Raw genomic sequence first — 27,604 nt, forward strand, 5'->3', positions numbered from 1 at the left:
AGCATTGGGGGTAGGTTGAAGATTATGTGAGTTTGAATGTGTTGATAATTTGAACCAATTAAAATGTTACTTTGTTTTTGATTTTGTGTGTGATGAAATGTGATTGGCTGGGTATTTGAATATGTATGAAAAATGAGAGGGAAACACAGCCATTTTGAGATTTTAGTGTTTGAGGTATACTTCTGAGGTGTGAGATTGAGACTGAATTTACTGTACAGCAATTTTCTAAAAGTTGAGTTGTTAATTTGTAAGAAGAACTCTGTTGTTCACTTTAAGTTAATAGAAAAAATGTTTTCTGTTAGTTATTTAATGTTTTTCTGTTATACTTATGGATTGAGTAGGGCAACATCAGATGCAGTGCTTTATATTTCTAATTCTTGCTTGATACTATACATTGTCCAGGGAAACACGGCCATTTTGTGACTATAGTGTCTGAGGTACTTTTGTGTGGACATATTGGTGTTCAATTTCTGGTGTGGGATTTACACAGTAGTAACTCTTCTTATAGAATTTAATAGTTTTTCTCTGCCCTATCTCACTCTTACCCTGCAACATCTCACTGTCTTTCTATTTCTTTCAATAGTACACTTACATCAATAATGGTTGAAAATGAAGAGTCATTTGACATCGTTATAGACATTTTTGTGACTGTTATTGAGGATGTTCCTGTTGATGAGAGTAATCCTGAAGGAGAGCTTTATGATGGAGGAGATGGCATGGACGATTTCTATGATGAGTCCTTGGATTCAGATTTAATGGAAGCTTTGGAGTTCATTGAGTTTGAGGATTCTTTTTGGGGGATTTTCAATACTGACATTGGTGATGATGCAATCTTAGACGATCATTTAAATTTTGGAAATTCCCAACAATAAAATTAAATTTAGTAAATATTGTATGAGAATTTATACTTAACTAAATGTAACATAAAATGATGAATGAAAATGAGGAGCCTACCAACATCTTCTTTGAAATAACAGCAACGTTTATTGAGGCAACTTATTCTGAGGTGTATATTGATCCTATAGATGAAACAAATCATGAAGAACATGAAGGAGATACCATGGCAGATTTTTTTGATGAAACACTATATATGGAATTAATGGAATAGTTAGACCTTGTCGAGTTTGACGAATCATTTTCAGACACTTTGATGGATGAAATTTCTGATGAAGAAATCCTACAAGTTCCCTTTAGATTTTGAAAATTCTGATAAATAAATTTTAATTTAGTAAAGAAAAATTGTTTTGCAAAATATACTTATTTAAATGCAATTTATGAGGTAGTAGCAAAGTGATACAATTTTGTTTTCTTCATGTCCTGTATCCTTTCTGTCACTGACTGTCTCTGATGCACTACTTTACAACATAAGTAATTTTATAGAACAACAAGTGTGTTTCACCAGAGTAGGAACTCTTGACCCCCTACGCCAATTCTGACCACACATTGAGAAAGGAAGGAATCATGTGAACAAATCTGTTTCTGCTTTCCTGAAAGACTATAGTATGGATTCAATATACCACAATAACTTGCATTACAACATACAAGGTATCTACAGAGGAGACGTTGTCCATTTCCATTTATTTTTTTTAAATTGCACTAGGTCCGCGCACCGTGAGTGCTCGGTAAATGCACGGTGCGCGAACCCTATCGCCGCCATTTTGTTGTTTCAGAACAGAGTGTAAAATGTTACTTAAAAACGTGGGAAGGGGGTAGGGTAGCGTGTCCCTGACCCCTTATGCCTTCTCAGTGGGTCGTTCAAGGACTCCTAAGGTTAAAAATAATGTTTTTTTAAAAAAATAACAGGAAACACGATAGGTCCGCGCACAGGGAGTGCTCGGTGCGCGGACCGCGGTAAAAAATTAATACAAAAAATAACGTTAAAAATTATATTTGAGTGTTTACATGCTAGTTGGCTCTAAAAAGAGCCGTTGTGTTCATTGTGTTTTTTTGGGTACCTACAAGTAAGTACCAATGCAGAGTCTGCTGTTACAGAGATAGACTCTGTTCCCTTCATCAGTGAAATGTACCCCATCTGTCCTATAGATGCCTTGTATGTTGTAACGCAAGTTGTTGTGGTATATACAACCCATTCCATAGTCTCTCATGTATGCAGAAACAGATTTATTTACATGTTTCCTTGCTTTCTCAATCTGTGGACAAAATTTATTGCACCAATTCCATTTTTGTCTTTGGCATATATTGCAATAGACAAAGGCAGTTTGAGGAAAAAGTGACATCAATTGTCCAAAGATGTCCTTAAATAGCATTTCCAGACCAACCCCAGTCAAAGTGCATAAGTCATTTCCACCACAGTGCACAATTATAAGGTCAGGATGTGGGAGATGCATGAAGGATTTCACCAATGGTATCAATTGGTGACATTTCAATCCTCTCTGGCCAATCCATAAACGATCCACATTTGGTAAATGAAGGTTTAAAATTCCTCTGTTTGTTGCATACCTTTTAGACCATAATACAAAACTGTGTCCTACAACCATACTGAAGGCATCTTTAAGGCAGGTCTGGTTGTACTCAGATGAGGGCTGTAAATAAAATGGCAGTTGGAAAGCTTGCATTGTAGAAAAAAAAGAGGAGGACATTCACTGCATTTGAAGCTTAAGAAATGATTGGTGCTTTCTGAAAATGGAAAAGAGCATATTAGGGTGCATAGTTTTGTTTTTTAAAAGAAGCAATTCTATTGGTTCAGAAAAGGTCATTGAAAGGAACATTGCACATGATTAGCTGTTATTTTGAAAGCTCTAAAAACCTTGGTGGATTCATTTGTAACAAAGTATAATGAACTTTTAAACTCTGTTCTTCCTTAGGTGGGAGTTACCATGGTGACAGGTTGAATGAGCACTAGGGGGATGGGTGAATATTATGTGAGTTTTAAATTGTTGGAATGTAGAACCAATTGAAATGTTAGTATAGTTTTGAAATAGTGTGGGAAGAGATTTCATTGGTTAAGACCTGAAATATGTGTGAAGAATGAGTGGGAAAGTGTGCCATTTCTGGTTTCAGTGTCTGAGGTGCATTTCAGAGATTCTGCTTAAGAAAATCTGCTGTGTGTTTGACACTGTTCTATATTTCCAAAAGTGATTTTAAAGGTGAGTAATATAGAGAGAGTGCTGTTTGCAGTATTGGGAAGCATAACAGGCATATTGGGCTTCATTCCTGTTGTATTTTGAAAATGAGTCAGGTTTCTGTATTGTAGTGTAGTGTTCATTTAAATGGGTTGTGCTCTTTGTGTAAAATGATTTACCATGATAAATGTTTTTTAACATGTGTGGCTTAAAGATTTTTGATAAGGATCACAGTGAGTGTCTGTGTGAATGAAGGAATTATTTTTTTTACCTTTTTCCATAATGTTAGCAGTGTGTGCTTACAGTTTGTATTTTTTAGTTTATGAGGTAGACTTCTTTTTAAATTGTTTTTTATGCTTGGATTCAATGCTGGTATAGAGATAGTGTAATGGTTAAATTGGACTTGTAAATATGCTCCTTTTTTAGAAGCGCATTGTGCAACCTTTAACATGGGTGGAAGCAGTGAATGTATGGAGAGGGATAGGAATGGCAGATAGAAAACCATATGAAATGGTGTGCGAGATGCATAAATTATTTCACTAATGACATCAATTGAGATGGAATGTAAGATAAAGAGGGGCATTTTTACAAGCCGCTAGCGCAATGTTTGACATTAATGCTGGTATAGATATAGTGTAATGGTTTCATTGGCATATTTACAAGCCGCTTAATTATTTATTTATTTATTTATTTATTTTACAGATTTGTAAAGCGTATGGCTGCCCGTAAGCGTCCCAGCGCTAGTGATAAAGAAACCAAGTGCGAGGGAAGAGTTACGGGAACAGCCAGGTCTTGAGTGCTTTACGAAATAAGAGTAGGTTGGGCTGGGCTCTGATGTCTGGGGGCAGAGAATTCCATAGCTTGGAAGCATTATATGCAAAGAGTCGACCTCCAGAGCGGGCTTTCTTGATTCTGGGTACGGATGCCAAGTTGCAGTGTGAAGAACGTAACGTTCTCTTGGTAATATAGGGAGTGATAAGGTTTTTTAAGATGGGTGGAGCCTTACCATGAAGAATTTTATGTGTCGTGCATAGTGCCTTAAATTGTATTCTCTCCTGGATAGGCAGCCAATGCAAGGTGTTCAGAGCTGGTTTGGCTGAACAGCGACGGTGGGTTCCTGTGAGAAGACGGGCGGCAGTATTTTGTACTGTCTGGAGTTTTGACAGTACTTTTTTAGGGGCCCCCAGATAGAGGGCGTTGCCGTAGTCTAGGCGGGACAACACAAGGCCGTGAATCAAGAGTTTTTGAGATTGTGTTGGGAGTAAAGGCAACATTTTTCTAGCGGTCAGTAGAAGGCCATGGCACACACCGGCCGTTTTTCTTGCTTGAGTAAAGAAATTGAGGCCTTCATCCAGCCAGATTCCTAGACTTTTGATTTCTTGTTTCGGATTAGGTGGCGTGCCCATACAGGAAGGCCACAGGGCTTAAGGGTGGTAGAGTGACTGATTGCCTAAGACCATTATCTCTCTCTTGTCAGTATTAGGTTTGACATGTGAGATGTTCATCCATTTAGTTATGTCGCTAAGACAGTTGTGGAGGTTGGTGAGGGACTGGTCTTGCTGACTTAGGGAGACTACCAATTGGGTATCGTCAGCGTAAGTTAAGAGCTTGATCACGAAAGGGGTGACGATTTTCTCAAGGGGGGGACATGTAAACATTAAAAAGGGTCGGACTCAGGGACGAGCCCTGAGGGACCCCACAGCTGATGGCAGTAGGCCTGGAAGTAAAATTACCATCTGCTACCTGGAAGGACCTATCGTTAAGGAAGGATTCCAACCAGGATAGGGCCGTCCCTACGATTCCAAGATCCCCAAGCCTATGGACCAGTGTCGAATGGTTGACGGTGTCAAAGGCTGCACTCAGGTCCAGGAGGATCACTGCCACTGATCCTCCTGAGTCGATGATTTTTCTTGCCTCTTCGACAACCGCCAATATCGCAGTTTCTGTGCTCTGGCCGGGCCTAAATCCCGTCTGAGACGGCTCCAGGAGACCATTGGTTTCAAGATATTCAGAAAGTTGATAATTGACATATCTTTCGACTATCTTGCTGATGCCTGGGAGCAAGGAGATCGGCCGAAAATTGCCTAGTTCTAATGGGTCCAGGTGCGATTTCTTAATAAGGGCTTTGACAATTGCTTTTTTCCAGCTAGGTGGAACAACACCCTGGATAAGCGAGATGTTGATCAGATTCACAAGATAAGGAAGGATGGTAGGCGCAACTAACTTTAGGATGTTAAAGGGTGCGGGATCGGTTGGGGATCCACTTTTAATTGAATGTAGTATTGGGGAGAGAGTATCTATTGTCAAGGGGGTGAAGTGGGACAATTGATATGCTGTAGCATGGGGTGTGGAGCGAGGCGGATTAGAAATGGAGAGAGCGTCAGATGTTTGTGACGGAAGAGATGTGAGAATGTTTTTAATCTTTGATTCAAAATATTCCGCAAGTTCATTGCATCGGTTAGCTGATGGCTCTACTGAAGGGGGAGGATCAGGTGCTTTGAGAAGTTTTTTAGCAATTTGAAACGTCTCCCTTGATGAGTTGGTAGATGATTTGATTTTTTCCTCGAAATATTTGGTTTGGTCGATTTTAAGTGCTTTTTTGTAGTTGAGAATGGTCTGTTTATATTCAATTTTTTTAATAGGGTCGAAGTTTTTTCTCTAGTCTCTTTCCGATTTCTTACAGACTTTTTTCAGAAGTCACATTTCCTGGGTGAACCATGGGGAGGTAATTTTACCTCTGGGCTTACAGGTAGATTTTTTAGGTAGGGTTTTGTCCAATGTCTCCTACCCATTTCGAGAACTCTGCATCGGCGTGAATAGGATTGGAGACAAATTTCGGGGGGGAGCGCTCTAGATTTAACTTCCATTTTTCTGGGTCTAGGGTAGCCCAAGAGCTGGTGGGCTTATTAGGTAGAGATTTAGGGCGTAAGACGTTATATAGCTGCCAATTCAGTGAAATTAAGAAATGGTCAGACCATGGTATGGGAGTATGATCTAAGATAGTAAGATCATTAATGTTGGAAAAAATAGGATCCAACAGGTGGCCCAGTGAATGGGTCGGTTGTCTACTTTGTAGCCGAAGCTGAAGGGTTTCAAGGTCTGCTATTAGGTCAGAGGCTGGTTTGACTTCCTTTTTATCGAAATGGATGTTGAGATCTCCTAGGATCATGAAAGTAGAATGGATAGCAGCCAATATGCAAGTATGTTCCATGATAGATTCACTGGCACTGGCCCATGGGTCCTGGAGGGCGATAGATAAGAATTCCTGACAAAGATCTACATGGGGAGGCTTGAATAGAGAATAGAACATTTTCACAATCTAGGAGGGGGCTACCTTGCAATCGGCAGGAAAGATGGTCTTTATAAATTATAGCGATAGCCCCTCCCTTCCCTTTGGATCGGTCCACATGTTGAATTAAGAAGCCGGGAGGGAGGGACTTGACGATGTCTGGGTCAGAATCTGGTCCCAACCAGGTTTCTGTTAGAAAAAGAACGTCTAACTGACGATTTTCTAAAGTGTGGTAGATTTCGATTGAATGCTTGGGGAGTGATCTGCAATTAATCAGGGCCATACGCATTAGAATGGAAGAGGAATGTTGAGGCACAGAGGGTGTAAATTTATATGGGCAATGGAGGCAGTGGTTGGAGGAGTTGTCCCCAACTACAGAATGTAAGCAGGGGCCCTTTAAATTTCTATTCAAATGTAGCAGAGCATCCCTTGAGTATCTGTGCGTTAGGTGGATAGCATTATCTATAGTGTCTGGCTCTGAGCTCTGCCTAGCGCGGACGAGCGCAGACGAGCTTGCCTTAAGCGCGCCTTCGGCGTCCGCTGCGCTCGTCCGCTGCGCTTCTGGCAGAAACACATGCTTTATGGGATTGATGAGGGTGTTGGAGGGGGGGCGTGGCCAGCACAAGTAGGCGTGTCTAGTGGCTCAATGAGCTCGAAGGCAAATGGCGGCAAGAAGGAAGCGTTCACCCGTGTCAGCGCTAACTCCGCTGTGCGGGGATGCCTGAGTCTGAGGACTGATGCCCAAAGGATCGGTGAGGGTTTAAAAACACAATATTACACAGTTTAAAATTTCTAGATCGGCTATCGCTGCTCCCGGCTTCCGCCTCAGGAGGTTGCAGTATCAATACGGCGCTTGTAGTCAGCGCGCGCTTTATACCTGGTGAGGGGGGGGGCGTGGCTAGCACAAGTAGGCGTGTCTAGTGGCTCAATGAGCTCGAAGGCAAATGGCGGCAAGAAGGAAGCGTTCACCCGTGTCAGCGCTAACTCCGCTGTGCGGGGATGCCTGAGTCTGAGGACGGATGCCCAAAGGATCGGTGAGGGTTTAAAAACACAATATTACACAGTTTAAAATTTCTAGATCGGCTATCGCTGCTCCCGGCTTCCGCCTCAGGAGGTTGCAGTATCAATACGGCGCTTGTAGTCAGCGCGCGCTTTATACCTGGTGAGGGGGGGCGTGGCCAGCACAAGTAGGCGTGTCTAGTGGCTCAATGAGCTCAAAGGCAAATGGCGGCAAGCAGGAAGCGTTCACCCGTGTCAGCGCTAACTCCGCTGTGCGGGGATGCCTGAGTCTGAGGACTGATGCCCAAAGGATCGGTGAGGGTTTAAAAACACAATATTACACAGTTTAAAATTTCTAGATCGGCTATCGCTGCTCCCGGCTTCCGCCTCAGGAGGTTACAGTATCAATAATAATTATTGATATACATATCTTTTTATTTGATATAGATAGTAGAACCAATTACTGTTATTTCATTCAGTATTATTAATCAAGTCAGATAATCATTCGGGAACATATAAACTAATTCTTAATGACAAAATGCATTACTGCAACAAAAAAACACAAACATATATAACAACAAGTCACTCGGGACCGGTCAAAGATATATTGTAGTTGGCAAAGTGGTTACATTTTGACTATGCGCGTTTCGGCATTCTGCCTTCATCAGGTGACCGTCATTCGCACATACATTGGACAGGACAAAAAATAGGTTTTATAAAAAATGTTGAAGGATCAATGATTGATCTTCGATATTCTTTGGTAACATCATCAGGCTTCCAATTATGATAACAATTTTTGTTTAGGCGTACAACAAACCCATGTTAGAGACAGACTATATCTGGAGTTTGAACGAATTCGAAATGAAAGTCTGGGGACACAGAGGAAATGTTCTGAAAAACTGCTTGATCACAAATAGTTCACTGCCACCTTGAGGTGGTCAGACCGTGTCACAGACGTTCGTAGATTCAAATAGGGGCAATATTGGCTTGGATATATACCGAGAAACAGCAATAATCTTTAACTACATCAGAGATGCACTGTCATAGAATGATTTAATGCCATGGTTTTCCGTCATAAATATTCGGCGAAGTCTGATAGAAAATGGTCCTTCTTGAAAGCCTTTATGTTTTAAAGCCGATATTTCCACTGGTCTACAACGATACGTGCGCCAGCACGATAGCAAGCTTGCGCAATGTTTGACATTAATGCTGGTATAGAGATAGTGTAATAGTTTCATTGGCATATTTACAAGCCCCTTGTGCAATGTTGGACATTAATGCTGTTATAGAGATAGTGTAATGGTTTCATTGGCATATTTACAAGCCGCTTGCGCAATGTTTAACATTAATGCTGGTATAGAGATAGTGTAATGGTTTTATTGGCATACACAGCCCACACAGCTCGCACCGCCCACACAGCTCTCACAGCCCACACAGCTCTCACAGCCCACAGAGCCCACACAACTCTCACAGCCCACACAGCTCTCACAGCCCACACAGCTCTCACAGCCCACACAGCCCACACAGCTCTCACAGCTCTCACAGCTCTCACAGCTCTCACAGCTCTCACAGCCCACACAGCCCTCACAGCCCACACAGCCCACACTGCACTCTCGGAGCTTTTACATTGCGCGGACGGAGCTCTTACGTTGCGTGCACGTGCGACGCACCATCGCGAGATTTGTTACTACTTTAAAAAGTAATATATTGTTGTTAAAAGTTCTAAAAAACCATTTTCTACATTAAAGCAAATATTGTCTACCTTTAAAATGAACGTTAAAAACGTAGATATTATGTTTTAGAAATGTTAAAAAAATTGTCGGGGTAAGAGCTCAGAGCGTTTACGGTGTGCTTTCGGAGCGCTCACGGTGCGCGGACCCTGTAATCATATAAAAAAACTTGAAAATAAAAATATATAAATTCACAGAAAAAACTATAGGTTTGAAGCCTTACATAGTTAGGTATTAGCAATTAAAAAACCTTGCAAATTCACTGAAATAACCATAGGTTTCAGGTCATATATAGTTAGGTATTAGCATTTAAAAAACCTTGTAAATTCACTGAAAAAACAATAGGTTTCAGGTCATATATAGTTAAGTATTAGCATTTAAAAAAACATTGAAATTGCTCCTATATAGTTAGTTGGACTAACTATATTTTGCGTACCCGCAATACACTGCTGATGATGTCACATATTACATCATTCATGACATGGTCAGTGACATCACTGATGACATCACTGATGACATCTCAAATGACATCACTGATGACATCATTGATGACATCATCCAGTGATTGTGTGTTTCTGTAAAGTTTAAATATGTTTTACATATTGAAGAATGAGTAGATGTATAAGTGTCTGGATGATGGATTTAGTAGGCGTGTAACTGACTGTATGAGTGAGTGATTAAATGTGTCTTACTGGATGCATGGGTTAGTGACTAAACTGTCTGAATGTGTGCATCAGTATGTCTGTTGTTGTGTAAGATGCTGTATGTGTTGATCAGTAGCTATATGAGTGGCTATATGGGTCATTGATTGGTTTCCCAAGTATTTGTATGTGAGACTGAGTGTGTGTGTGGGTGACTGGGAGGTGTGTGACTCTGTGCATAGATGTGTGAGCAGTTGATTCACTAGGTGTATGAGTTCAAGAGTGCATATGGAAACAGCTGTGTGGGCGGTTGACTGTGTTCATGGGTGTGTTGGTGAGTGAATGGATATCTCAGTGCTACATGTCCAATTAAGTACATATGTAAAACACAGTGCATGTGAGAGTTGGTATATATAAATGACTATACATGAGAGCCAGTGATTATGGAAGTGGCTGTATGGATCAATGAGTACTTGTATCAGTGATTGTTTAAGAGAGTAAGTATGTGTTAGTATATGTTTGAATTAGTAAGGTGTTGTGTGTATAACTGTATAGATGAGGAAATGGTAGTGTGATTGATTCTTTGCGTGACTGACTGTGTGTGAGAAACTCCATGGATGAGTGAAAGTCTGTTAGTGTCTCTATAGGTGTATAAGTTCATATGATAGTATTGTATTGATGAGTGACTGTATGTATGAGTGATTGTATGGGTGAATGAGTGGGGTGTGTGTGTAAACCTAGGAATCAGTGAGTGCGTATGTAGTAACTGGTATTGGTGCGTCAATGGTTTCAAGAATGGTAGTCCGTATTTAACACTGGGTGTATCAAAGGTTAGATTAGAGTGTGAGGAGGTGCATCGTATTATCACATGAATGATGTCATCAGTGATGTCAATTGAGATGTCATCAGTGATGTCATCATTGATGTCATTTGAGATGTCATCATTGATGTCATCTGTGATGTCACTGACCATGTCATGAATGATGTAATATGTGACATCATCAGCAGTGTATTTCGGGTGCGCGAAATATAGTTAGTCCAACTAACCATATAGGAGCAATTTCAATGGTTTTTTAAATGCTAATACCTAACTATATATGACCTGAAACCTATGGTTTTTTCAGTGAATTTGCACGGTTTTTTAAATGCTAATTCCTAACTATATATGACCCAAAACCTATGGTTTTTTCATTGAATTTCCAAGTTTTTTTAAATGTTAATACCTAACTATATATGACCTGAAACCTATGGTTTTTTCAGTGAAATAAATAACTGCTAGAACAACCAAGAAGTGTGCCGCGATTTAATTTCTTGGTATTGATTTAATCCGAGACACTGCCCTGGTCTCGTCGCAGGCACCCACTGGATTGTGCTCCCGCTGCGACAGGACAAGTTGTTTTCACATAATTTCTTAGTATTGATATATATATATATATATATATATATATATATATATATATATATGTATATATATATATATATATATATATATCTTAAAATGCACTAGGGAAACAAGGGTAACAGCTGTCTTTAATTTGTCTTTATTAAGTTTTGAACATACTTGTTATGTCTTTCAAACACTTTTTTATTTGTGTGATTTAATTTAATAAGATACTACACTATCAATATAGTTCATACATAATAAAGTTGAAGCTTTTTTCGAAAAGGCTTGTCTTGCTTAAAACTAAGACTAATTCATTAACTCAGACTTTATTGCTTATGATGCAATTACACTAAGTGCTTCAACAATTTTAGTTTTTGTACATTTATACGGTTCGCTCACAGACCATGTTTATTTACGTGATGTATTATATAAAATGACTTGAAAGAAATGTAACAATGTCCCTAAAAGAGTCACGGAGTGATCTCTGCTGAACCTGAAAGCCCTGTTTTTCTAGATAATACCAATCTCACAATTATTGTTACCTACATTATTTCACAAAACCATTGAGGTTTCAAGAGGATAAAAAACACAGTCACATATAATGTAATACTTAAATTAACAACTAGCAGTGTACACAGTATACATAAAAAAGCACAGTAAATAAAGGATAATAAAAGGAAAAAGGAGATAGTTTGTGCAAGGTAGTACAAATGTATATTCATTTAGCAATGTTATCGTCTTTTGATTAACTGGCAAAATCAGTACTTATTATGAATACATTCAATAACAATTATAAAAAACATAAAAAACAATGATTAAAATGTTCGTCAGAACAGGGGTTGACGCAGCGTTTCGGTTAGGATTCTCAATTAAAAACCTTCTTCAGGACCAGTTCTAAGAAGAAACAGACAATTACTATTTTATATATACACAATATGTTTTTCTGCACAAACTCACTCCAGACTACTCTCTATTGAAATAGTTACAATATACAGCTATCTTAAAAGCTCGCTCAATATCTCTTTAAGCATATCCTAGTACTTGCCACAAATCAAACAACATGATTTTTGTAGGTTACGGTATTGGTATTATCAACAAAAACAAAATTTGATGGCACACTTAAATAATGTTCAAAGTTTTATATCTCTCACGTTGTGTAACGTTACTTGTGGGGGTCCGAGGAATTAAATATACCTCAGGTAATCAATCATGTGGTTCTGGATAGTACGTATAGAGACGACCCCCACAAGTAACGTTACACAACGTGAGAGATATAAAACTTTGATCATTATTTAAGTGTGCCCTCAAATTTTGTTTTTGTTGATAATACCAATACCGTAACCTACAAAAATCATGTTGTTTGATTTGTGGCAAGTACTAGGATATGCTTAAAGAGATATTGAGCGAGCTTTTAAGATAGCTGTATATTGTAACTATTTCAATAGAGAGTAGTCTGGAGTGAGTTTGTGCAGAAAAACATATTGTGTATATATAAAATAGTAATTGTCTGTTTCTTCTTAGAACTGGTCCTGAAGAAGGTTTTTAATTGAGAATCCTAACCAAAACGCTGCGTCAACCCCTGTTCTGACGAACATTTTAATCATTGTTTTTTATGTTTTTTATAATTGTTATTGAATGTATTCATAATAAGTACTGATTTTGCCAGTTAATCAAAAGACGATAACATTGCTAAATAAATATACATTTGTACTACCTTGCACAAACTATCTCCTTTTTCCTTTTATTATCCTTTATTTACTGTGCTTTTTTATGTATACTGTGTACACTGCTAGTTGTTAATTTAAGTATTACATTATATGTGACTGTGTTTTTTATCCTCTTGAAACCTCAATGGTTTTGTGAAATAATGTAGGTAACAATAATTGTGAGATTGGTATTATCTAGAAAAACAGGGCTTTCAGGTTCAGCAGAGATCACTCCGTGACTCTTTTAGGGACATTGTTACATTTCTTTCAAGTACTCCCCCTGGTCCCAGACCTTAAACCGTAGGAGGCCTCCTTTACTTTTATTTGATGTGTTATATAAAATGAATACACTAACAAAATTGTCAGCAAAGAAGAATGTTGCAGCATGTTTCATTTTTTTTCTTCTATTATAACTACAAAAAACACAGGGTAGAAATGAACAGTAATTGAAGAAATGGCTACTTAATATTAAAAGACGATTGCTTATACCATTGCTACACGTTGACAAAACTTCTATTTATCATGCCATGCAAGGGAAATGCTCTTTCTCAATGGTGTATTTTCAAAAATTCATCAAACACAATACAATTTTTCAAGCAATAATAATTTATTTATCACACATTTACAAAAATATTTACTTTTTAAAAACAAAATTGTGTTCTGCTGGGGCCTTGGCCACGAACAAGTCAGGAGATATAAGGGATCTATTAAAATCCTATACCCCCTCCAGATCCCTGCGCTCGGCTAATAAAGCCCTGCTATCTATCCCCCGTGTCCGTAGAGCTAGGTGGGGTGGCAGAGCCTTCTCAACCTTAGCTCCAAGGCTGTGGAACTCTCTGCCCGTTGACATTAAAACCCTCCCTTCAAAACAGGCCTTTAGAAAGGCACTCAAGACATGGCTTTTTGCCAGTGCATATCCTTAGCTTGGTTCTGCCTTTTTTGATTTTATTTTGTTAGGCGCCTTGATGCCTAAGGGCTTAGTTGCGCGGTATAAATTTCATTTCAATTCAATTCAATTCTATCGATAAATACCTATTGAATATATATTTGCATAAACAAGATCAAATGTGAGCAACGCAAACAACATTATTCTCCCTTTAAACAATTTGAAAAAACTTTGTATGTATCTTAAAATCTCCATTAACATCACAGAGACAGGGATTTCAATACTCTGACAGTTCTTTTATCATGAATAGTATTAAATGCATTTGCTACATTTAAAGTCTTCATTATCCAATAAGGAAGTTACATTTGTTTTTATACATTGAAGATGAACCCAACGTCCACAATCGACACAAAACGCCTGTTAGAAAAGGAAATTAAAAAAAAAATTGTTATTCACTTTAATCTGTTAGCTTATCATTCTTTTTTCGCTTCGTTGATTTAGTTTTTAAAAAAAGTATAAGACCCAGTGCCAATTGTAAAAGGCCGCACAACTTCATTTTTTGTCATCTAAGGGTACATTTTTTCAGACACTCAGTATATTCATTCCAACTTTTTTCAAAGTGTTAATTATCTTTCTTAAAACAAGTTAAATGCATACTTTGCTTACATTCAAGATAGATGTTAGCACCACGGCTAATTTCCATTAAGTGTTAAACATGTTTCTGAGGAAATAATGGTATTAAAAATGGTTCCTTACAAGTCAAGCATATATATTATGCCACTGTAATTGTATCCTTGAAGAAACACACACATACTACCAATACTGCATGGATATCATGATGCAAAAATTTTTTTTTTACATATATAACATTTTCTAGAAAAAAACATGTTTAATATGTGCACTACCAAATGACGGAAATATTTGAAAATCAGCAAACCAACATGCCTTAAGGAATGGTTCGTTTTATTCGGTATCAGAACATATTAGGATTATCACATCTGACAATGCACTGTACAGTCCAATTACTGACTGTACTACTAAAAATAAGAATACGATCATAGTGTGGACAATATTAACTTTACCAAGGCCATGATGGTTTCACTGAAAACAATAATGTTTGGCCATAATCATCTTGTATTGATAAATACATGTCAACAACTGAATTGGATTCTATAATATTTAAACACAGACTGCACGTTAATGTTGTAACAAAACGAACTTGTGATTAATGGTTTGTTGCCTGGTCTGTTTTTATCAGACTGGCAACACAGACAAGTATGACCCCCCGCATATGATGATAGCCTGCTCTCGCAAAAAGAAGATACTACACCTGTTAAGGGCTGAGACATTTGTTATATGTTCCAAACAGGGTGGGTACTCAATCAGCTGATGAAACCTGTATGCTTGGAAGTCATAAATAAAAAATTGTTATGTCAACCTATTTATCAACAGAATGTGTAATGTACATCCTCTGTCCAGTGCACATTGGGCCCTTTTAAATGCAGTAAGTATGCCAACTTGGGTGGTGTGTCACCTCCACGAACACATCCTCACTGATGATTACTTATTTCATGTAGTCATAGGTTGTAAATTATATCCATCTATATTTCTCATTATATGAAAGTTGATGGTTTAACATAAAATGTGCATTAAATTTAAATGGGTGGGGTACAATTATTCACTTCTTTATTCATCGTAATGTTTTTGTAAGACTTAAAAATAATCAATATAGCTGATAGTTATACATCGTTAAACACAAATCGATCAACAATAAGGGGCACCTTATGATAGCGGGCAGATTGCCCCCGCCAGGCATGTGGTGGCCCCGCCAGCCTGGCTGGGGCAATCCGCCCGCCATCATCTCTAGTCCCCCCCACCCACCATATTAGTATGGCGTGGGGACCTCGGCTGACGGAAAGACCGTCCGCTGCTTTTCCGCCCCGGTCGCCTTGCTGCCGGGGCGGAAAAGGAATAATATGGTGGCGGTGTCTATCAGACACCGCTAGCCATATTATGATGCCCAAATTTCAATGCCTTTCCGTGGAGGCAATGCCGCCACGGAAAGGCATGCGGACTTCACTCTGGGGGTCCCCTGCGGGCCCCCAGAGTGAAGGAGGGGTTGGGTGTGCACACAGGGTTACCTGTGGAACCCCTTAGCATTCGCATAAACAAAGCGGCAGGCACCGCGCGGTGCCTGCTGCTTTGAATATGCAAATGCATCACAGGCATTAATAGCATTGAGGCGGGTGCTGGTGTGAAAACCGCCCGCCGCAGTGTTATTAATGCATGATGCGCCCGTTAATGCCCACATCGGGACCCCCGCCCTTTAGGCGGGCGGTCCCGTTTACCGCAAGGGTGGCGGGCGGGCTAAGCCCGCCCGCCATCCTGATAGGCCCCATAGTAGTTATAATTCTGATAGCAAAACAAACTAAATTAAAAGATAATCATATTTTCTGTGAAGTCCTGTGTTCAAATTGGACCCAAAAAAAATGTTGGTTGTTTATATCGTGTTGAAGTTTGTAATCAGTACATATAAGAATTAAGGTGTTCATTGGAAGGGCAAGACCAAAAGGTTAAATATGGCAACCGGCGCACTTCTCATGTTGAAGTAATTTGTTCCTTAACATATATTTTACTTTGCGTTTAAAGAGAGCATTTAAGGTGTTGGAACAAGACAAAGAAGAAAAGGCTTAAAGTTTGCCCCTGAATTTCCAGGGGAGTTACACTTGCTGGTTTTATTTTGGAGTACTTTCACGAACTTCAGTAGAGAGCATCATGTGATTCCAGAATATCCTGTTTGTCCGGGTTTACATGCTGAATAACCTTCCATAAAATGTAAGAAACAAAATGCTGCTTATTATTTTGACATTTTCACAATGGCCAACTCTAATCTTTAATGCAAGCACAATGCCTTTTATATTTTATATCATACTAGCAGCCCGTCCCGACCTTGTCCGGGAGCATTTAGGCTTCCCCTACCCCTGCCTTCCCCGACATTGCTCAGCAGCCCGTGCCCCCGCCCGCTCCGTCCCGCGCCTGCCCCGACCCCCGCCTGCCTTGTAGTCTGTTGTGTTGTAACTCCCTGTCCCCCGCCTGGGCCGACACCCGCCTGCCCCGACATTAACTCCCCGTCCCCCGCCTGGCCCGACACCCGCCTGCCCCGACATTGTCCCCGGAGCCTTACCTCATCCGCCGCTCCTCAGTTCACCGCTCCTGGCCGCTCTGTGTTGTAACTCCCCGTCCCCCGCCTGGCCCGACACCCACCTGCCCCGACATTAACTCCCCGTCCCCCGCCTGGCCCGACACCTGCCTGCCCCGACATTGTCCCCGGAGCCTTACCTCATCCGCCGCTCCTCAGTTCACCGCTCCTGGCCGCTCTGCTCCTCACTGCCTGTCTGCCGCCGCTCCTCCTCCGCGCCATGTCCGCCTCTCCGCTGCTCGCACCGCCGCTGGCCTGTCCGCAGCTCCTCACGTCACCGCTCCTCCCCCGCGCCATGTCCGCCGCTCCTAGGACGCCGCTCTTCCCCGTGCTCCTGACGTGAGCACGCACGTCGCAGCCGGCGCTACTTTAGAGGGACTACTTTTTTTAATACATTTTTTAAATAACGTTTATTTTTTATATTTATATAGCCTATAACCATCTACACACCCTGACGATTTCAACGGTGTATCGGATGTATAGATTGGCGCCGTGGTTCCCGAGTTTACCCGCCTCAAAGCCTGAAAGTTCTTACTTTACTATAGTAGTATAGATTGCATTATTAACCATAATCTATCAGTAGCGTAAAGACGCATTGTGTTTTAAAAATGAATTACAGATTTAAAACAAGAAATCGATAACTTCAACACTGTCTACATGGTTTATGATATCTTATTGTTTTGAGCAATGAAACAAATGTATTCATAAATAGATGTGTATTTAATATTTAAGGTGTATTGTAATAATTTAATAAGTTAGTACTAGAAATAATGAGCAATGCCCTTTTAACAGACTAAATTGTCTGACGAAAGAATGCATGACTCTTCACCCATGGTCACCATTTGTGGTACACAATTACCACAGTCCATAGGTGATATCTCCCACAAATGATGTTGAATGTCGAGGGCTCAGTGTACGGATTAAATACCAACAATCTTTGGTAAAGGCAACTAACATGGGCAGAGGAAACTGGTTACGGTGTGTATCAGCATGGTACATGAGACTCTCCAATCTAACGGGAAATCAGAGTAACGTCTGGACCAACCAGGGAAGGCCAAGGTCATTCAAAGCAACCTGCGAAAGGACACACAGGATAACTGACTTGGAATTGCAATAGGACCTGGAGCAAACTTGAAAAGCACCACCACACAGAGCAGACATGTTTTGGATGCCGTACATCTTTGGGGGAAATGCTGTTGGTGGTCGGGACAATACGTACTCAAAAGCACCCCATAACGAATCACAACAAACATTTAAATTGGCATAAAAACATGTTGCACATGTTTTAAAGGTTGCACGCTACACACCAGGGATACCGGTCTCAGGTTTGCTGAGAGAGCAGATCGACCTCAAAGAAACTCAGGAACCCACCTCCTGTTTTTCAGAAATCTTCTAAGTCATCAGGATCAATGGATATTCGAACCGGTCAGATAAGTTTAGTTGTCTTCTGCTGCAGGGGTGTAACAGCTTTACTCAAAGGGAGATTCTTCAGTTCGTTCAAGTCTGTCTAAAGCATCCAATTAATTTTTTTCTGCTTGCAGAGATTAGAGCATGTAAAATCCCCAAATCTTGTATTCATGTTTGCTACTTTATACCCAATGAAAGGTGGTGCATGACACTGTTGGACTCGACTAGAGGAGTAGTAGGACAGAGGGGTGGCTATACCAATAACCTTTGACAATTTTTGTGCCAGAGCTGTAGCAAATTGCCCCTGGAACCTGTTTGAGCTGCACTATGCACAGGGACAAGAACTGTGCCCCCAGTGCACACTTAATGGCTCTCTAAGCATGCCCTCACCAAGAGCCAATACTCAAAAGCCTTTCTGATATGTGAACACACCTCCCTGTGACAGCAAACCGATTTTAAGGCCTTCTTCTTCTCGATTTTCCCAGTGCAACATGAGGGAATACACGTCTTGGGTGCTGGCAGCATCCATTTTGTGTTGCTTTGTTTGAAGAAGCTGGTACCAGGTATACCTCTGTTTCACATAAGTATTTCGGAGAGGGTGCAATCAGACCTCCTCCTGTCAGTTAGTGGCGGTCAGGTATGATTCGAAGTTGTTTGACAATGAACATTACATCTTTCTAAACAGCTTTCTTAAAGTTAGCATTTGTTGCCAATGTTATAATGCACCTAAAAATAAATAGTTGGCTTCACCACAGACAAGCATGCAAAATGGTTTCCAAAGTCTGCTGCCTCTCACACAAAAGCAAGCACCCTGCCATCATGAGTGATACGGCCTGCATTATGGGTGGCTGATAGGTTTATATGTGCCATGATTTACAATTGCATGCACCACCATAAACAGGCTGCTGTAGCCGGCCATGTGGTGTCATTTTCAATGTCCTCTCAGGGGTTGCACTAAACATGTTTCAGTCATTTGGAGTCTTCACGGTTACATATGCCCTGGGGACATGCTAGCATTCAAGAGGGACTGGTAAGGATACCACAGATTCAAATCTGGAGTGTTCTTAAAGTACATTTAATCAATATAGAGGACAAAGCACATAGACTGTGGTCCTGAATAGATGGATCACTGTCAGTCTAAACCATTGATACTTCAGCATAATGTGATGGTAACTATTAGAAACCAGATCATAATCTCCAACTTTAATACATTTAATTATCCGTACATGGATTCATTCCAGTCAATGAATTAAGTGTGGGGGAAATGGGCAGAGCGCTGAATTTGTTACACACTTTCCACATTTGACGTAGGTTATACTTGCACATGATGTTATTCTACGATGGATCGCATACCGCTAGCCTCTCCTCCGGATCGCCCCTAAGCACTCTGGTATGTGAAGAGCGTGTAGTTTGAAGACTTGAAACAAAGTTCGTAAGTGGTTCACCAAAGTTGGTGCAAGTAAGTACTTGTTGTTCCCAAGATCTCTAGACCCGAGAAATTAAAATGCTCCATCGCTTATGCGCCATGATCCACAGATGCCCCAATGGTGGGGTTACAGCCACCCACCCCAGAGACACGACAGCCTGCACCACACATACTAGGTGATTAGTCTCTAACTTAAGGTTTCCTCCCACAACTAGTCAGATGTTGGATGACTATACCCGCTGTTGTACCCGCCGGATACTGTTGCTATCTGCACACTTAACCAATTAGGTGAGTCAGAAACCTGCCAACTGGCAATGTAAATACTACATGAATGTCTTTAACCCAGAGTTTTCTCCTGGTTCCTTGTTTTACAGTTTTAACCAAGTTGTCATCTGTCCACAGGAGCATGTCCACAGGAGCATGCCCACATTATTGCTCACTAAGGTTTAGCACACACACGTGTTTATTACTTTTAGAACCCACATGCTAGTAGCACCTGATCTACCATGACTTAAGGAATGTACTTGACCGCTGATTGTCTTTTATCCAATACCTGTTGTGATTTGCTCCTTTTCTCCCAATCCAGGTAGATGCAGCTTAACACAGGTACCATGCATGAAACACTTTTTTTTCTGTACACATATTAAATCTGAATGTATTCTGAATAGTAGATACCGATCATTCTGACGTAGACAGTTTACTAGAATACCTAGTTACACTTGTAGGTCCTGAAGTAGCGCTAGCCACTGCACCAGAGCGAGAAACATGTCGACCAACTACACACACACTAATAAGTGACTCACAATTTGGGAGTATACTAACCCAGCGAGTACTAGTTAGTTTAATTTTAACTAAAGTAGGGGACCTCCAGAATAAAGTCTCTCTCGGTACTCCTAACTTTATTTTAAACCACTCATACACGTCTACGCATTACTGGCCCCCCACTCGCACTTCATCTATATGGCAGTTGGATAAAAGATCTCCGCCAAAGAGCCCCTCTTTGAGGTGTTGCCCGTTGGGTATTGCACCGCCGACCCAACGAGGAGCAAGCCCAGATGATGAAGCATGACACCTGAAAGGGTGTGTGAGGGCATTACATCCAACAAAATGGATGCCCAATCGTAGGACTCCATGAGACCCTACAACATCCCACACTTTTTGAGTCTTGTACATTCCTGATTAATCTTTAGGAGCAGCCCAGCACTTTTTGTAATTACTCTTCAGCTGAGGGCGCCAGCTGAGGCTGGACCTACCACTCGCTAGGAGTGGAAATTGCCCTTCTCATAGAAGACCTTCCCCTTTTGTTGTTAACCAGTCCTTTCAGCAGCACAGCAGTCTTTCTTCCTGGCAAAATCTCCACAGATCTAGAAGTGTACTAAAGAGTTGGTGTCTGAAGTCCAATATTTATATCAAGTGCCTCCTTGAAGTGGAGAAGCTTCTAGAGGTTTCCCTTTCTGGTGCACAGGTTTTCTACTTGCCTTGCCTTGGCTCCTGACTAACGACAGGGAGTATGAAGCCCTTTGTGTGGAGGCAGGACACAGCCTATTTAAGTGTAAGTAGGGCTATGCCTAGCTCCTCTCTCCCATCCTGCCAGTGATGGTCCATCCAGGCACACATGTGCTCTCTATTGTGTGTGGCTGCCTAGGAGGAATACATAAAGCTCAACTGTCAGCTACACCCAGTCATGAGACCCAGAGACAGGCTACAGACACTAAATGGCTGAGGCAGGAAAATTACAACTTTCTGAAAGTATATTTTTCAAAAGTGTACTTTAAAATCTGACTTTCTCATAAGAGATGATTTGTATAAAACACACCAAACATGAACTGGTTACCTGTTTCCATTTGTAAGTTAGAGATTATTATTTGGAAGTTACAGCTTATTGAATGTAATAAGGTCACCCCAATAATACTCTATTACCTTGCAGTAGTGAAAAATGAATTTAAGAATTTTTCACTACCAGAACATGTAATCCCTAAAAGTGCAAGTGCTACTTTTTAGATACATTGCACCCTGCCCTCTGTGCTCTCCAGGACCCACACTAGGAGTGATTTATATGTATTAAAATGGAAGGTCTGGATCTGGCAAAAGGTTTATTTTGCAAGGTCAATATAATAGTTTAAAACTGTACACACTGGCAGGCCGGAGACATGTTTGAAAGAGCTACTCAAGTGTGTTACACAGTATGTGCTGCAGGCCCACCAGTAGCACTTAATTTCCAGGCCCTGCGTACATTTAGTACCACCTTACTAGGGACTTATAAGGAAATTAAATATGCCAGTTGGGGATAAGCCAATGTCACATTGTTTTATGGAGTGAGTACATGCAGTTTAGCACTGGTGACCGATTTCTATGGCCATCAAAAACAAGATCAGCAATAATGGAGGAGGAAAGCAAAATTCTTGGGGAAAGACCAGCCAAAGACTGATAGTTCTTTTTTTTCAACAAACTTTATTATGCCATTATTCACGGCGCATCACATCATAACAAATGTTCTCGGCATTTTTCATTTTGTTGTAACATGAACCCATCATTCATCATGAGTGAGTGTACAGACTACGAGTTTTGTATCCATCATTTCCATAACATAGAACTTACAATGTAATAAATGCAACATGTGGATTCATCCAGAAAAGACTGATAGTTCTAACAGTCATGGATGATCTCCGTTTTTGCTACTGCTAGGAAGGAAGCAGACAAAAACGGTTTGTCCTTAGTCGAAGTAGAAAAAGGGTATTATCCGAGAGTAGTTCTGAATAGGGTGATTTGATATGTGTTAAATTGGGAGCATCAGCGAGGAATGGTAAATCAAAACTTTCTGATCCTGAGAAGTTTAATAGACTGTTTGGGAACACAATGGTGGTAGATGATGAAAAATAGAATATGAAGAGCTTGGTTCCTTATGCAACATTAAGGAAACATGACAAGAGTGAACGTAGTATGGATCATACGTTGATGGCGAACGCTGTCAGTACTGTGCCTCAGGAAAGGAAGAAGCGAAAGCCATTGCGGATGAATGATTACATTTAGTCATACACATTAGAGTAACACATATCTGTTATCTATATGTCAATGATGGTACTTTTGGAACGTCATCAAAACGTATACAAATCTTTAGTTTGATAAAGGCACGAAATGGTTACACTGTTGGAATTCTTTCATTATTACCTACTCAAGATCCATTTGAAGAAATAAACAACGTTTTGCTCTTCCGAGCATGACTTCTTCAATCAGAGGTATATTTTGAGTCATATATAAAGTTCATAATAATCATAAGCTGAATCGGTAGCTTCCTCTGGGTGATAAGGACCTGCTGACCAAAATCATAGAGGAGTACCTGGGTTCGTAGAGGGCACCACTTTTTCTTCCACCCAGGATGCTACTGGCTACAGACCAACTCAGAAGCAAGACATAAACAGGAAGAGAGGACAAATCACCTTGTGAGGCAAACCTGACACAAGAAGAGAGTAGAGGAGATGGTTCCGAGGATGGGATCCACACAGAGTGAGAGAACAGATGGAGCACCAAGACCAGCCAAATGTAATAGAGCAAGGAAGAGAGGTTGATGGCCATTGTGTGGGAGTGGCCTCTGTCCATCCCTGCACTTTGTACCACACGTATAGCATGGACGCCTTGGGGAGTATAGACAAAAGGGGCCAGAGATGTGCAGCTCCATGCATATGTCAGCAGCGGGATTCGTAGCATCCAGGAGTGTCAGCAGGGAAGAGATATTGTCAGTGGGCTAGAAGGATATTGGGGAGAGAGGGTACCTCTATGGAGTAGAATAGGGGAAAGAGAAGTAAACACCAACCAATCATAATCTGTGCTGTCACCACTTTACCTTTGGGTGCAATTTCTACAACCAGGTGACACACAGTCTTTAAAAGAGGAGAGGAGACGAGGCAGAAGTAGGAACAACAGGAGACATGACACCGTTGGCACATCTCCCCCTCTGCTCATGTAACTACATGAACACAAGATAAGAACTAGAGAAATAGCAACTCTGTCTTTTGTATATTTTACTGTTGTATGTGTAGTATTTGGCCTGACATTTGCTGGGGCATGATACTGATTTAGTCCTGTTGAAAGCCCAGGCCCCTATGAACATTGTACTTTAGGGCTGAAACTTGTCGACTTTTATAAAGAGTGTAGGATCTTTAGCTCTAAGACAACAACTCTTTGTAGGATTGCTTTTAATCATACTAATAACCCCACTAATAAAGGGATACCTAGGTGTTCCAACGTGTTTTTATTCCAAGACCCCGGCAGGAAACTAACCAAAGTGCCCTCTGGAATATGGTTGAGCCCATTCTGTTTTTTAGGGACCAGGATGAAACCAGATGATGAAACATGCCACCAAGAGAATGGGTGAGGGTCTAACAAACAAAAAAGGAATTGTGTTGACTTGTTAGGGTCAAACTATTTATCATCTATGGGTTTCCTTCGGTTTATCTGCCTAACAAAAAAAGCATTGCATAGCCAATAGGTCTCTCATATTGGATGCCAAGGCAGCCCAACTAGTTTTGCCATTGATTTATTTCCACACCTGGTTGCTTTTGTCGGGACTGCCCTGTAAGAAGTACGCCTGGCCTGGTTGTATATATGGTGCCTAAAAACTATGAAAGTGTTTGACAGTTGTTAATTACACAAACACATGTGAAAACGCACAGCATTGGCTCAACATTCTGGGCAAATCATTTATTCTCCCTGTACGCTTATGTAAAGCGCTTGAATACCTTCGGGTCGAGATCGCAATATATAATGATGCAGGTGTAGCGTCGTTCTATAAATAAGGACAGACACGCTGTGTACTATTGGGAGAGCATTTATTCTTGCTGCTGCTCCTGACCATGTCCCTACTCTAACTGCCCCTTTCCTGTCCCCACTCCTCCCCTTCCTGTAACTCCCCCCACCAAAGACTAGACTACATACACATCATTACATCTCCCCATTTGTTAACAAAGTGAAAACAAATAACAAAGTCTGACTTGATTATAGTTCTTCATTTAGCCGTGTAGGTCGGCGAATGGTTCGTCTGGGCCGTAGAAGCACGCCTCCAGTGTCCGGTTCAGCTTCTGTCTGATTCTCAGGTGTCTGTGCTGCAGAGACAGGTTCAGGCCTCTCTGTGGTCAACCGCTCAGTCGATCGGTGCAGGATATCTTTAACTGCCGGAGCGCACCTTTGAAAATGTGAGACATTCCATGTAATTCTCTTGTTCTCTGACTCAGCTGTTATCATTGTGCCCTTTTGTTGTGTAACTACTAGAAGTTCAGCTTTAAATTCACAGTCTGTTTTCTTCTGTTGTTCCTGCTTGACCAGCACCCAATCTCCTTCGTGAAGGGAGGGGGGTCTTGCTCTCCGCCGCTTGTCAGCATAAGACTTCATTTTGCTCTTGCGTTCACGGTCAGCAACCACTACTTCCTTGTGTACATCCCTGGATGACACCGGCGTTAGGGCACCTTCCCACGTAGGTATCCGTGTCCTGTTCGGTCGTCCCAACATGAGTGTGGCAGGACATTTCCCGGTAGTGGCATGGGGAGTTGTCCGATAGGCTCTCAGAACTACGTTTAGAGCCGCTTGGAAGTCTTTCTTGTCAAGGCTAGCCTGCTGAAATGTCCTTTCCAAAGTAGCCATGAACCTCTCCACCATTCCTTTGGCCTGAGGCCATAAGGGAGTGATTTTTCGATGCCTGAAGTTGAGGTGTTTCGCAAAGTCCCCAAAGTCATGTCCATTTAATGGTGGTCCATTGTCGGTCTTGACTTCTTTCGGAACGCCCCAGGCAGCAAAGACTTCATCCAGAACGGCAATGGTGTTGGCGGCATTTGTGGATGATACGAACTGTGCTATGGGAAATCTGAATACTCGTCCTTTATCACTAGGACATATTTCCCCGACTGAAGGGGTCCATAGAAGTCCAGGGCTAGTTCTTGCCATACACTGCTTGGCAGCTTTGACATTTGGAGAGGAGCTGGGGGATCTCCTTGACTCACGAGTTGGCACTGAGGGCAATCTTTCAGAGTGAGTTCGACCATCTGATCGAGTAACGGAAACCATACTCTTTCTCTGAGCGCTCTTTTGGTAGCCACCACTCCGCGATGACCCTCATGTGCCAGATTGATGACACCCTGACGGAGACACATGGGAATAACTATCCGTTGATCCCTCAGTAGGAGCCCCTCTGAGGTGGCTGATAGTTCCTCGCTCACGTGTCTGAAGGCCTGCATTTCTTGTCTGGTGCGGGGATCGTCCACGTCTTCCTCATTGTCGTGGTGCCACTGATTAGTCTGCAGTCGGCGCATCACCTTTTGGTGGACATCATCTTGAGCCGTGGCCTCACATATGGCCTCGAGGGGAACCGCCGGTGGTCTGGCTTGATCCACTACATAGTGAATGTATTCTCTGGCTATGGAGGGGTTAGACGCCTGCGACACTTGAGGGTGTCTCGACATGTAGTCAGCCGGATTGGCTGACTTACCTGGCTTGTGCACTATGGTGTAGGTGTATTCCTGCAAACGTAAACCCCAGCACTCAATTCGAAGTGGTATTTTGGCCCTCGGGTTTCCGAAAATGGTAACCAACGCTTGATGATCGGTTACTAGCGTGAAGTGCTTGCCATATATGAAAATATGAAAATGTTCACAAGTCCAAACTACAGCAAGACTTTCTTTTTCTGGTTGTGAATAGGCCTTCTCAGTGTCTGTCAAACTTCTGCTGGCATAAGCCACAATGTGTCTCTGATCCATGACGTTGTCGAACTGAGCTAGTATGGCACCTAGCCCCACCGGACTGGCATCAACAGTGATTTCAGTGTTTCTCTTGGGGCTGAAGTATGCCAGATTGTCAGCGGACTCAACCGCTCATTTAATGTCTTGAAACGCCTGCTCACATTGGGAAGTCCAGGTGAATGGTTGCCCTTGTTTGGTAAGAGCACGAAGCGGGTGGCTGATGGTGGTGTAATCTTTGATATATCTGGCGCAATAGCTCGCCATTCCCAAGAAAGATCTAATGTCACTCACATCTTGTGGACTTTTAGTGTCATTTAGGGCTATCACCTTCTCGGGATCAGGCTTCATCCCTGCTCCGGAAAATACGTGACCAAAGAATTTTAGGGTGGACTGATGGAATTCACACTTGTCTTTGTTGAGGGTGAGGTTGGCTTCCAGGAGAGCGTGGCACACCCGGTCTAGTGCTTTGTCGTGTTCCTGGACATTTGCACCGTATACTAAAATGTCATCACTGTAATTTAGTGCATTTGGTATGTGATGTATGGTCTGGCGGATGGCTTCTTGGAAAATCTCCACTGCATACGAAATTCCAAAGCTAAGACGCTTGTATCGGAACAACCCCAGATGAGTGGCGAAGGTGGTTATGTAACGCGGCTTCTCATGCAGTTCCAACTGGTGGTATCCTTTATTCAGGTTTAGCTTGGAAAAGACCAGTGCGCCAATAAGAGATGAAATCATGTCACTTAAATGAGGTCCTGGATGGTGCTCTCTTTCGATAGCTGTGTTTGGAAGCCTCATATCCACACACAGGCGCACCTTGTCCGGTGTCCCCTTTTTCGGCACGATCACCACTGGTGAAACCCACGGAGTGGGGCCTTCTGTCCGCTCAATGATGTCTGTTTGTAATAATTCTTGAATCTCATCCTCCACAGCTTGTTGAAGGTGAAGGGCACTCGACTGTGGTGTTGTACTACAGGTCGTACTTGTTCATTGATGTGCAGCCGAATCTGGCATCTGGTCATTTTTCCAAGTCCGGAGAACAGTTTAGGGAATTTGTGTATAATATCGGGATCATCACTCACCCGATATAGAATTTCAACCAACCGAAGACGCTCAGCAGTGGGTAAGC

Source organism: Lissotriton helveticus, chromosome 7, assembly GCF_964261635.1.
Source record: "Lissotriton helveticus chromosome 7, aLisHel1.1, whole genome shotgun sequence".
NCBI lineage: Eukaryota > Metazoa > Chordata > Amphibia > Caudata > Salamandridae > Lissotriton > Lissotriton helveticus.